Raw genomic sequence first — 12,835 nt, 5'->3', positions numbered from 1 at the left:
GTCAGCACTCAACCCAGGTGGCTGATGGCTTTAACCATCAGACCAAACTCTGTGCGGTAAGTAACCAGCCTGCACACAGCACTGGGCAGGCTGCAAAAGCCCTTCTCACACCTGCTACTGCTGCTTCCTCTGTCTTCTAGGCGCTCCAGCGATGCAAGCAGCTCTACGTTCTGCTGGGTTGACCAACCAACAAGTCATAACTAGGGGCTGCTGCGCAAACTGGAAAGAGGAAGGAAGATGCGCATGGGTCCAAGTCCCACATTCAGTGCACAGACCTCAGTGGGCCAGGTAACCTCTCCGGGATTCGGTTTCTTTATCTGTAAAACAAGATGAAAATCCTTCCTACAAAGGCTGGTGGTGAGATTGAGGTCTTACACTGAAGAACCACCTCCACTTTCTTCCAAAACTCAATCAAAATGACACAAAGGGGATATTTTTAAAAACATAAATCCTCAAGGACAGAAATAATAGAAAAGGAGATGGTGACAACACTTTGGAAGCTGGATGACAGATGGTTGAAAGTAACTCATTGAATAGATACAGGGAAGATGAACCCTACGCTGATGTGGCCAATTCCAGAAGCTGCAGAGCCCAGCAAGGCTGACACCTCGAAAAATGCAGGGGGACAGTGGTTGGATGTCGGCTTGAAAAGCAGTTAGCACACATACAGTCAATTAGTCTTCAACAAAGGAGGCAAGAATATACAATGGAGAAAATGCAGCCTCCTCGGCAAATGGTGTTGGGAAAGCGGGGCAGCCGCGTTTAAATCAATGAAGTTAGAACACTCCCTCACACAATACACAGAGAAATGAACTCAGAATGGCTTAAAGTCTTACATACAAGACACAACACCATAAGTCTCCTAGGAGGAAACATAGGCAAAACATCCTCTGACATAACCTTAGCATTGTTCTCCTAGGGCGCTCTCCCAAGGCAATAGAAATAAAAGCAAAAATAAACAACTGAGACCTAATTGAACTTATAAGCTTTTGCACAGCAAAGGGAACTATAAATAAAACAAAAAGACAACCTACAGACTGGGAGAAAATATTTGCAAATGATGAGACTGACAAGGGCTTAATTTCCAGAATATACAAACAGTTCACATAACTCAACAACAAAAAAAACCCAAGCCAAAAATGTGCAGAAGACCTAAATAAACATTTCTCCAATGAAAACATACAAATAACCAATAGGCACATCAAAAAATGCTCAATATCACTAATTGTCAGAGAAATGCAAATTAAAACTACAATGAGATATTACCTCACACCAGTCAGAATGGCCAGCACTTAAAAGTTCACAAATGACAAATGCTGGAGAGGATGTGGAGGAAAGGGAACCCTCCTACACTGTTGGTGGGAATGTAATTTGGTGCAGCCACTATGGAAAACAATATGGAGATTCCTTAAAATACTAAAAATAAACTTACCCTATGATCTAGCAATCCCACTCCCGGGCATATAGCCAGAAAAAATTATAATTCAAAAAGACACATACACCCCAATGTTCATAGCAGCACTATTTACAATAGCCAAGAGATGGAAGAAATGTAAATGTCCATCAACAAACAGATGTTCAGATAAAGAAGTTGTTATATATATATATAATGGAATAGAACAACTTTATATATATATATATGTATATATATATACACACACACACACATATATATACACACACACATATACATATACATATACATATACATATACATATACATAGCATTTGCAGCAACATGGATGGACCTGGAGATTGTCATACTAAGTGAAGTAAGCCAGAAAGAGAAAGAAAAATACCATCTGATATCACTTATATGTGGAACCTAGAAAATGACACAAATGAACTTATTTACAAAACAGAAACAGATTCACAGACATAGAAAACAAACAGGTTAACAGAGGGGAAGGGGGGGTGGAGGGATAAATTGAGAGTTAGAGATTTGCAGATACTAACTACTATATATAAAGTAAATAAACAACACAGTCTTACTCAATACCTTGTAGTAGTCTATAATGAAAAAGAATATGAAAAGGAATATATATATACACACACACACATATATAACTGAATCACTATGCTGTACACCAGAAACTAACACAAGGCGCTGAGCAAAACTTAGAGTCTTGAGGGCCAGGATCCCAGAGAGAAGGGAAAGACAGAGAACTGAGCCCAACATCTTTCCTATTTCCCCCAGATATCTGCAGAAATCTGAAGCCATACAGGACAAGAGGTGCGGAACCTCTGATAAGCAGAGCAGAGGTTGGGGAGGTGGGGGAAGGGAACTGGGTGTTGTGGGGAGGGGAGTAAGAAAGCTAAATCCTCAATTTCCAAAAATTACCCATAACTTAAAAAAAAAAAAGAAATGGCGGTATACACTTACAATGGTAAATTATGGGGGCTGTATCAGTTAGAATAAACTTTGCCTATAAAAACAATAAGAAGAAAACCACGAACACCAATTACAAAGGCTCAAATTTCCCTTTTCTCTTTCTTTCTCTGCCTCATATAACAAGAATTCTGGAAGTATGCAGCTTCTAGGATTAGTTTAGAGGCTCGATGCTATGACAGCCAATGTCTTGAGATTCTCTTTGCCTTTTCTTTAGGCTTCATGGTTACAAAATGGCAGTTGCAGCTCCAACGACCACAGCCATATTCTAGCAGGAAGTAGGGGAAGAGACAAGAAAGAAACCATTTTTTCAGAAACCTCATAGCAGACTTTTCCTTGTGCCTGCTGGTCACTTGGCCACCCTAACTGAGTATTGCGAAAGAAAAGAGAGTTAGATATGGAAGTTGGGTCAGCTGGCCAACAGTGTCTACCACCAAGGTAAATATCAAAGGAAACAGTTGAAAGTGTCTTCTTCTAGAGAGTAATGATGAGGAGGGAGTCCCCAGCTATGAAGGACTAGTGTTTTAAATTATAAGTCTTATAGGACTAATTTCCTTTAAACTATGTACATGTATAATTTAGATAAAAATGAAAACTAAATTTCACAAAAGGGCACATGGTGTCCCACAAAAAATTGATGCAGAATGCTCATCTTAGTAAAGTTACTAAACTTTAACAAAATAATTCTTTGATCATCCAGGCAAAATAATAATGTCACCTATAAGGGTGACCTCAGACCCCATAGCAGCATTTGGTGCTGGACTGGGCTTACCCTGTCCCCAGAATATTATAGCCAGCCTGATTGCTTTTTGAAGTGTAAAGGCCACAGATAAGTATTTTGAAGCATGCTAGAATGCAGAGAACATGGTTTCCATGGTCTCTTCTTAAAGAAACAGTTAGAAGATGAGTTTCAACAACCAAAACATGAATGGACCATTCGTGATTCAGTGAGCAGTGAATCCATGTAAATGTCGGTAAGGCTGATCTAATTGAGATTACTGAATTCTGCACTTTGAAAACAGAACACACTTTCCTTTCATGCAACAGCAAGACATTCACAAAAAACTGCATGCTAGCAGACAACACAGAAAGACTCCATAAACGCCCTCAAGGGGAAGTAGGGCAGAACATGATGCAATAAGACATGTTAAGACGGTGTACTCCTGTCCCAGGGCCGCCATAAACAAAGCAGCTCAGACTGGAGGGCTTAAACCACAGAAACTGATGTTCTTGTAGTTCCAGAGTTCAAAAGTTTGAGATCAAGGTATCGGCAGAATTGATTTCTTCTGAGGCCATCTTCTCCCTGTGTCCTCACATGGTCATCCTTGTGTGTGTCTGTGTCCTAATCTCTTCTTATAAGGACACCAGTCATACTGGACTAGGGCCCACCTATATGACCTCATTTTACCTTAATAACCTCTTGAAAGACTCTGTATCCAAATACAGTCGCATTCTAAGGTACTAGGGAAGTCAGGACTTCAACTCATGAACTTTGTGGGCGACACAATTCTCCGCATAACAGACAGTAAAATAAACAAATTCCCCAAAGGCCCGGGACTCAGAAAATTTTAAACCCTCTTAAACAATACTTGTGGGGGGAAAGGAAATCAAAATCCGATCTGCAGAACATTTAGAAAAGACAATAACAAAAGCACATGTCGGGCCCTTTGGGATTCGGGATAAAGCAGTGCTCTGTGTATACTGAAGGACAGGACTTGTTTATGTTAACACACAAGGAAGAATGAAAGAAAATAAATCAAGGCACAGAGAGGTTACAGAACATACCTAAGATCACACAGCTGGTACAGAGCAGAGGTAAAATGACTTAAAATGCACAGATATTTTCATTGCAGCACTGTTTGTAATAGCCACTCCCCCTTGAAAAAAGAAGAAAGAATTAAAAGATGTCCAGCAGCAGGGGACCATTTAAATACCCATAACACAGCCTTGCCAGGAGACACGATGCAGTAGCACATGGAGGGGGGGAACAGGCCTTGCCCAGTCCAGAAACTATGACCATGAATTAGCTTCTCTCCTATGCATCAGAAAGGTCCTGTCATTGGCATTACTGAGAAAACTGCCCTCATCATTTTTCTGTAGACCTTAAATCTCAAATCTCCCAGTGAACCTGGTTGAGAGACTTGGCTGCTTATTGTCATGGAAAATCCTTCAGGGTAGGTTGTTAAGGGAGAAAGCAAGGGGCCGTGTGTTTGTGTGTGTGTGTGTGTGTGTGTGCGCGCGCGTGCATGTGCACGTGGGTGCACATACATTTTAAGGGTAGATACGCTTGTATATGCAAACAGTATCTCTAGAAGAATAAAAAGAATCTGCTAATAGCAGCTGCCTCTGGAGAGAGAAATTTGGTATCTGGGGTTTGGGGTGGGAGGGAGACTGATTTCCCCTTCACCCTGTTTGCATTTTGTGCCATATGCAAGGATTACCCACCTCAATAAACCATAAATAAATAAATTTTTTTGGTTTTGCTTTTCACGTATTTTTTAAATTAATAGACTTTATTTTTCAGAGCGGTTGTAAGTTTCCAGAATATTTAGCAGATAGTAGATGTTCTTTATCAAGATGAGAACGTTTCTGACTATGCCGGTTTACGAAATGGGTGTTGGATTTTGTCAAATGCTGTCTTTGTATCTATTGATATAATGATATGATTCTTTCCCAGCCTTTTAGTGTGACGGATTACATGAACTGAATTTTTTCAGTATTTATTTATTTAGTTTAATTGAAGACATTAATTGATATTTGAATGTTGCACAAGCCTTGCATACCTGGAACAAACCCCACTTGGTCGTGGTGTGTATTTCTTCTTACTCATTGTTGGATTCAGTATTACGCTGAGGACTTTTGCACCTATGCTCATGAGAGGTATTGGTCTACAGTTTCCCTTTCTGGTAATGTCTTCACCTGGTTTTGGTATTAGGGTAATACCTTCTGGCCTCATAGAATTTTAGAAGTGTCTCCTCTGCTTCTGTTTGCCAGAAGAGATTGTAGAGAATTTGTGTCATTTCTTCCTCAAATGTTTGGTAGAATCCACCAGTGAAGCCGGCTGGACCTGGTGCTTTCTGTTTGGAAGGTTATGGGGAGAAATGTTCCATAATCTTATAATTAAATCTCCGCGGGTCTTTTTGTTGTTGTTATTGGGCCAGAGTCCCTGGGCTGTGACCTTCAGAGGAGTTTCTTAGCCTCTTTTTTTCCTGCCCTCACAGAAGACCGGAAGGCCAGGGGGTGGGGCTGGCTAATTTCCCTTTCCCAGGTGGGACAAGGCGCCTTTAAGGGCTGGCCTTGTTACAGAAGGAGTTCAGGACATCCCCCCTCAACATGCCACTTGGGCATATTGTTTTTGACTTTGAAGCACTTGAGAAACAGCAGGTGAACGAAGGGCACACTATTGGCTTTCCTTTTCTTTCTGAAAGCAGGAGATAAAGCTCCCATGTGGAAGGTGCCCTCTCTGTACCAGGAGGAAAAAGCCTTGCTATCACCAGAGGCAGGGAGTTAAGGCGGAGAGAAATCGGTACAACAAACAGAACTTGTTCAAAGAATTCCTACCCCCCTTTAGACTTCCCGTGTGTTTTAGTCACTTGTCCACAACTGCTGCTCTGTCTCCAACCTAGCACATGAGCACTTGGGCCTCGGCACTTCTTTGGGTCTTCGTTTTTCTTGGGACGGTTCCCACTTACATGTAAATAAAATCCGTATGCTTTTCGGGTGTTAATCCGTTTTATGTCAGTCCCAGCTGGAAACCCTAAGAGAGCAGAGGAAAATGTTTACTTCCCCTACTTTGCAGAGAACAGGATGCTCCTGATACATTTCAAAGTGGTTGTTTTTCGCCTCTCCCTGCCCAAAGCACAGCACAAAAGGAGACGGGGGGGGGGGGTGGTGGTGGTGGTTAAGTTTTTAATTCTCAGGCTAGTCTACTCTGAGCCTCCAGCAACTGTCAACTGCGGTGTGAGTGTTCCTACCAGTCCTGGCTCTGGCTGTGGGCTTCTGCTCTGGGGCAGCTGTGATCCTCTGAATCCACCTCTCTCTCAAGTTTTCAGGCTGCTGGTTTGCCCTGTGACCTCAATCTTCTGATGAATCTGAGAAGAGTTACTGATTTTCAGTTCGGATTTTTTCTTGTGAGAATGGGAGCGATGACTTCCAAGTTCTTCACGTGCTGAACCGGACACTAGAAGTTCTCATTATTTTTAAGAGAAAAAACCCCACCATCCTGATGGCGGATATCCAGTGACTCTCCTGATGGGCCTTGGGACTCTGTCTGAGTGCCCATCACTGTATCAATGACTTCCAGCTGTGTATCTCCAGCCCAGACCTATCCTTGGAGCTCTAGCTAAAATGGCCATCTGCCTTTGACCTCCCACCTGGAGGGCACAGGTGCCTCAAACACATCTCACACACACATTAACTTGAATTCACCATCTTTCTCCCCATCCACAGTCCAAGTTTCCTATCTCAAGTTGCGGGGAGCCGCTCGTGACGGAGGGCTGCCGAGCACAAAACTTGGGCGTAAAACCCCAAAGTGCAGGGCGCCAGGCTCTGAGATTGAGGCTGCCGAGCACAAAGGTTGGGCCTAAACTCCCACAGTGCAGGGCGCCCGGCTCAAAGATCAATTGAGTCAGAACAATCTCTGTCCCGCCACCCCTTTTACTAAAGAATGCACCAGGTGCGCTAATGCCTGAGGAAATATCCTTGAGCTACTAAGTCACAAAGGACCTTCAGAGGGAGAGATATGATCGGCACACAAATCAGTGATCTTCTTAGAAAACAATCACCTGAGCTAAATATACACGAGTCACGATGTTAGCCTAGAGGAACAATGTCTTAGCTTATCATCTTGGTTCCAGGAACTCTTAATCTTAGTTTTACGAGAACTGTAAACAATAATGATGTCTGTAACAATATACAAGTTAATGATTTTAGTACACGTTGTTAACGTGCCTTAAAACAATACCTTTGCCTACATGCAGGAATGTATGAGCTAATGGGTTAAAATCATATAAATTAACTGCAAGAAATAAACTCGTGGTCCACTCTTGACCTAGCGTCTTGCGGGCTAGAGTGAGACCCTCTCAACCCCAACTTTTCTTGTCTTGCTGTCTTTTTGTTACGTCTTTCCTTTTCTCAGTCCTGCAGCACAGGTTTCTGGACCTGATCGATTGTCGGCTGGCTCCGACATCAAGTGACTGGCATCCAGGTGCCCAAGCCAGAAATCTAATCTTCCTTCTAGATGCTTGTTTCTCCCCACCCCACAGTTCCCATCAGCCACCGGGTTTCGAGGAGGTTGCAGCTGGCGGTTCATCACCTGGGGGTGGCTGAGAGCCCTCAGCATCTCTTCCGTGGGTTGTCTCAGTGGCCTCCTCTTTGGCCCCTCTCAGCCATCCTCTACTCCTTCCCACCCCTACCAGGGAGATCTTTCCCCCAGACATTCACTCATATCCCTCCCCTGCATGCAAACCACCACTGGCCTCCAGGTGCAGGCAGGATAAACTCTGTTTCCCCCAGGTGACAACACAAGGCTAGGTGAGCATTATACACGTTCTGTCCTCCAACTAGAACCCTTTCTGTGTTCCCAGAATGCTTCTCCTCCGAAACTGCTTGCTTCCCTTCTAGATTAGACCATGTGCTCTTACTCACTCCTGTGTGAGACTTAAGCAGGCAGGTAGAATATTCCAAGTCAAGGTGACACTTGCCTACCCATCCACCCCCCACCCCCATCCTGCCAGGCTCAGCTCAGCAGCCATCTCCTCCAGGAGGCTCTCCCTGTCTCCCAGACCTGGATGGGCTGCAGCGGTGCTGGGACGGTCAACCACTTGCTCTCCAGGAAGGAAGTCCTGATTTGCAGTATTTGCCAGTTTCCACGGTGTAAATACTCCCACCATAGCCAACTTCATGCCACCAATGTGATATCTCTGAACTTGAGTTGGGAAGAGAAGTCCACCATCAGCTCTCTCCAGCTGACCTGAGTCAGCTCCAGCACATAACTGGTGGATGAGCCTCCTCGGGCTCACATCACACCTTGTACAACCCTCCATCAAAGTATGGCTCACAAAGAAATGCTAAAAACAAAAGATGAAAAAACAAAACAAAACAAACAAAAAATCTCTAATGGCCCAACAGAAGGACAGATCGAAAATCTTAGTTCTAATCCCCACTCAGTGCTTTCTTGGCTGTGTGACCTACAGTAAGTGGCCTAGCCTCTCTGAGCCCCAGATTTGTTATCTATAAAGTGGTCAAAATAATATGTTCTTCCTAAGCTTGTATAGAAATTAATTGTAAAAAAATTGTAAAATCCTGTTAAGAAGTTAGAGGGTCAATCAAGGAGTAAGGAAGGACATTCTTGGGTTGAGAACCAGCACAGGGAGAGCAGAGAAGCAGGAGGGAAAGGATGTGTCTACTTGGTTGGAGTGAACCTGTGAATCCGGAGCTGGAAGGCAGTGGCGAAGTCCACGAAGGTGGCCTTTGGAGGGCAGTGTAAAGGGGCTGGACCTCATCCTCAGCCCTGGGAGCTTTGGGAAACTCAGAAAGAGAAATTGGATCAGATATCTTAGAAGCAGAGAGGCTAATCAGGGGCTGCCAGTGGTGGGGCACAGAGCTGGCCAGACAAAAGCCCTTTCAGAGGTTGGGGTGGATGCAATATGAGAGGGAAGAGTTGAAGACATGGGTGTTTGTTTTCTTCTCCAGAGAGCAGGTGACAGCTTTGAGTATCTTAATTATCAAGCTCAGGAGGCAAGAAGCTCACTAAGCATCATGGGAAATTCCCTGATCCAGCCAATAGGAGAAGAGCTCTGTCCTAGGGAAGATGATTTGATGCTAGAAACTAATCTATTGCATTTGCCCTGGAGAAAGATTTAAAGACCCCTCCTTCCTGGGCCCTCTATGGTCCTCTGCCCATTCTGTTTGTTAAGACTCACAACCCCTGTGTAATCGAGGACCTTGCTACTCAAAAAGTGGGTATGAGCCCAGCAGCAGCAGTGTCCCTTTGAAATGCAGAGTCATGGGCCCTATCCCAGACCTGTAGCATCAGAATCTGCATTTTAATCAGTCCCCCTGGGAATGGTGTGCACGGTGAGGCTTGAGAAGTGCTGGCTTAATGTCAGGCCCTTGTATTTCCATGACCTCAAACATTGTGAGTGCTCAGAAAGGACTGAAGAAGGACTGACAGCTGGCTGAGGGCTGCTGCAGGGGGACAGAAAGGAGAATCGGCAAGACTTGGTGGATGACTGGCTGAGGTGGTGGGAAGAGATGAGGGTCCAAGAGTGTTGGTGCTGCCTTTTCAATAGGTTGAGCAGATAGTGATTCTGAGCACCTGCAGCTCCTTTGTGAGCTGGACAAGAGCTCAGTTTTGGAAGGAGGCCAGGGTGGGATGGATGCCAGGCCACATGTGCATAAGGCACCTGGGTAACATGCACGGCAAGGGGAGAGGGGCTGGAAAAGGGCCTGGGGACTCCTGTGTGTGGCAAGGGTAGGTCGGAAGGAAGAGTCCACCAGAGATGACCAGTCAGAGGGGCAGGAGGCCAAGGGCACAGAGAGTTCTTGGTCAACTGCCAAGTGCCAGCAGGAGATCAGAGAGGCAGCCTGGAAACCACCCTCTGCATCTGCTGACGGAGCTGCTGCTATCAAGCCATCTCAGTCCCTGGAACTACATGGACCCTGAAGCTCTTCTATCTCATAAACAAAACCTAGAAATTCAATGTTTCTTGAGTATTCTAACCTTGGTCACCAGCTTAAGTAAGTGAATCTCAGTCAGTTTAACCTGCAATTACAGATTTCTAATGGCTGTGTCAGAGAACAAGACCACTGTAATATTTATACTCAAAACTCTTCTAAAACGTCAAGGCTGTGAGCATCATTTCCATCCTTGCTTTTATTTCTTCTTAGGGACTTTGCTGTATTTAAGGCTTCTTCCCAGAGCTTCACTGATGGAATCTGGATACCCTCTCAAGTCTGTGATAATCTCCCAAGACAAGATGAGGTCACTGCATCTGGATGTTTGACCTTGGTCCGTGGCTAGGACACGGGGCTTGACTACCTCCCCTGGTGCGACACTTGGCTAATTAGCCGTTGCAGACATTCTCTGTGAACGCTCCTTCTTCTGGACAGCTGAGGGAGACCCCCATGCCGCGTACCTGAAGGAGCCTCGTCTACCCCGCGGTTCTGTGCGGCCATCATGAGGCAGCCCTTCTTTTCGTGGTGCGGTTCCTGCCTCCCTACAGGCCTCCAGCCCAGGGCTCTGAGTTTATTCTCTTCTGATTACACAGATAAAGCAAACATGTCTCTCTAATTAGTTAACACCAATAAAAGAAACAAGATACACAAACCAACACATCCCAACATAATAAGCTCAATAAAAATTCAAACAAGTCATATGACAGTCACCTTTCTTATATTACAACCCTCTTTGAATGCATTATAGTAACCTTTCTCTTCTGAGTATCATTACAGCCCTGGACTTTTCCAGGGTGAATTTATTCAAATGAACTACAATTATTTCCACTAATACTTTTTGATGCTTGTATTATTACAAGTTGGCTGGCATTGGGGAAGACTTTTGATTGTTCCATGGTCTCTCCTCTGCTTCCCTAATATTTCTGGGGGCAGCCTTAATTCCTGGCCACAACAGGGCATTCTGGATCATTCAAATTTTCTTTTCCAAAGAATACTGTTTTTTCTTAGGGGAAGAGGTCTTAGAAACCAGCATCTGGACAGTAGGGTGCTCCTGAGACTTGGGGTAGCAGGCCAGGGCTACCGTTGCTTTTAGGTCATTCTTGCCAGAAACAAAGCTGGAAATACCTATTTTTAAGGTCTTAAGTTTACAGTTAATTCTTTAAGTCTATGATTTTGTTAACAAAAGTTAACAATACTGTTGTCATCAATCCTATGTTGATGGGATTTGGCCACAAGCAGGTCACCATGACACTGGCGAGAGCTTCCATCCTTGGTAAGGGACAGGGACCAGATGAGAACAGGCAAGAGGGACTAGGAAGGGAAGGATCAGAAACAGCCAAGTGGAGGGGACTCTTGACAAACGTGGTTGAAGGCTGGAGAGAATTGGAGGTAGTAATGGGATAAAAGGAAGGGCTTTGTTTTCCTTTCTTTTCCTTTTAAATTAAAATGGGAGAGGCTCCAGCTTTCTTATGGGTGGAGCAGAAAGTGCCTATAGTGAAAGGTTGTATCAGTTAGGATTCTCTACATACTGGAAAAAGAATCCAGCTTATCTGGTTAAAGCAAACTGTATAATGGAGAAGTTGAAGGACCAATCAGGTCAGGCCCACATTGGCCCCAGGGATGTCAAGTTCCCCCAGATATGTCCCAGGGCTCGGCTTCCCTGGTGGTGGGCTCTATTCTGAGATAGGCTCTCCCCTTGTGTGGTAGTGGAACACCATAAGGCTCTAGTCTGCGTGCTCCCCACTCCTCACCCAGAAGAAGGAGAGTACACCAGACCCCAAGCAGAAGAAGGAAGACACCTTCCTCCCCAGACTTCAACAAAAGCCCCAGGATGGCCAGGCTGTGCTTCCTGGGCAGCACTTTACAGACGGGTAAACTGAGGCCAGTGCAGGGCAGGCCTGTGGGCTCTTCCATCCTTGTCATCCCTTCCCCTGCAGCTCCTCCAGATTAGACGGGATTTGGCCTCAGAGTCCATCCAGGGCTTGGGGTTTGGCAAACTCCAAATTCCAGTCTCTGCCCATCTTAACATGCTCTGTGAGCTTGGGCCAAGTTCCCATCTCAGCCTCAGTTTCCTGATCTGTAAGATGGGGTGATGACAGCAGGCCCTCAGAGGGCTTGTGTGAGGTTAATCAAGCTGCCAGGAGGCAGATTCTTCCGGGAGAGTCAGGAAGCGCTTGTAGGGCTGAGCACAGCCCAAGAGATGGCTCCCAGAAGAAAGCCATTGGGTTCTCAGCTCTGGATTGAAAAAAAAAAAATTCTCTGTATATCCAGGGGCAGGTCTCTGCTAGGTGTTGGCTTGTATTTACTACTTCTCTCTACCATGTGAATCTCACTTTTTCCCAAGGTGAGGGAGGGAGGTGGCTCAGCCCTTAGATAGGCAATGGATCCCCAGAGATTTAGAACATTGTTTTATTCTCATTTTTACTGTTACCTTCTATTCTAGGCTAGTGATAGTGGTACCCTGTCTAGTGCAGGAATATAAAGTTTCCTTTTAAAATACTTTCATTGGAATGAAAACACCAATATAGAGAAGAAGTATTGTGACTGTTACCAGAGGTGAAAGGTTCATTCATTCCAAACACGTTTGTTGAGTGCCTGGTTACTCTGTTCCAGACACTGTTCCAGGGGAAGACACAGCAATGAAAAGGTCAGCAGGAACCTCTGCCCTGTGGAGCTCACATTCTAGGGCAGGGGACTGGCAATAAAATAAATGCACAAGTGAAACATGAAGCACATCACACGGTGATGCTAGTAAGTGTATGGGGGGAA

The sequence above is a fragment of the Vicugna pacos genome, chromosome 12 (assembly GCF_048564905.1).
Source record: "Vicugna pacos chromosome 12, VicPac4, whole genome shotgun sequence".
Taxonomy (NCBI): domain Eukaryota; kingdom Metazoa; phylum Chordata; class Mammalia; order Artiodactyla; family Camelidae; genus Vicugna; species Vicugna pacos.
This window is presented reverse-complemented; position numbering follows the sequence as displayed.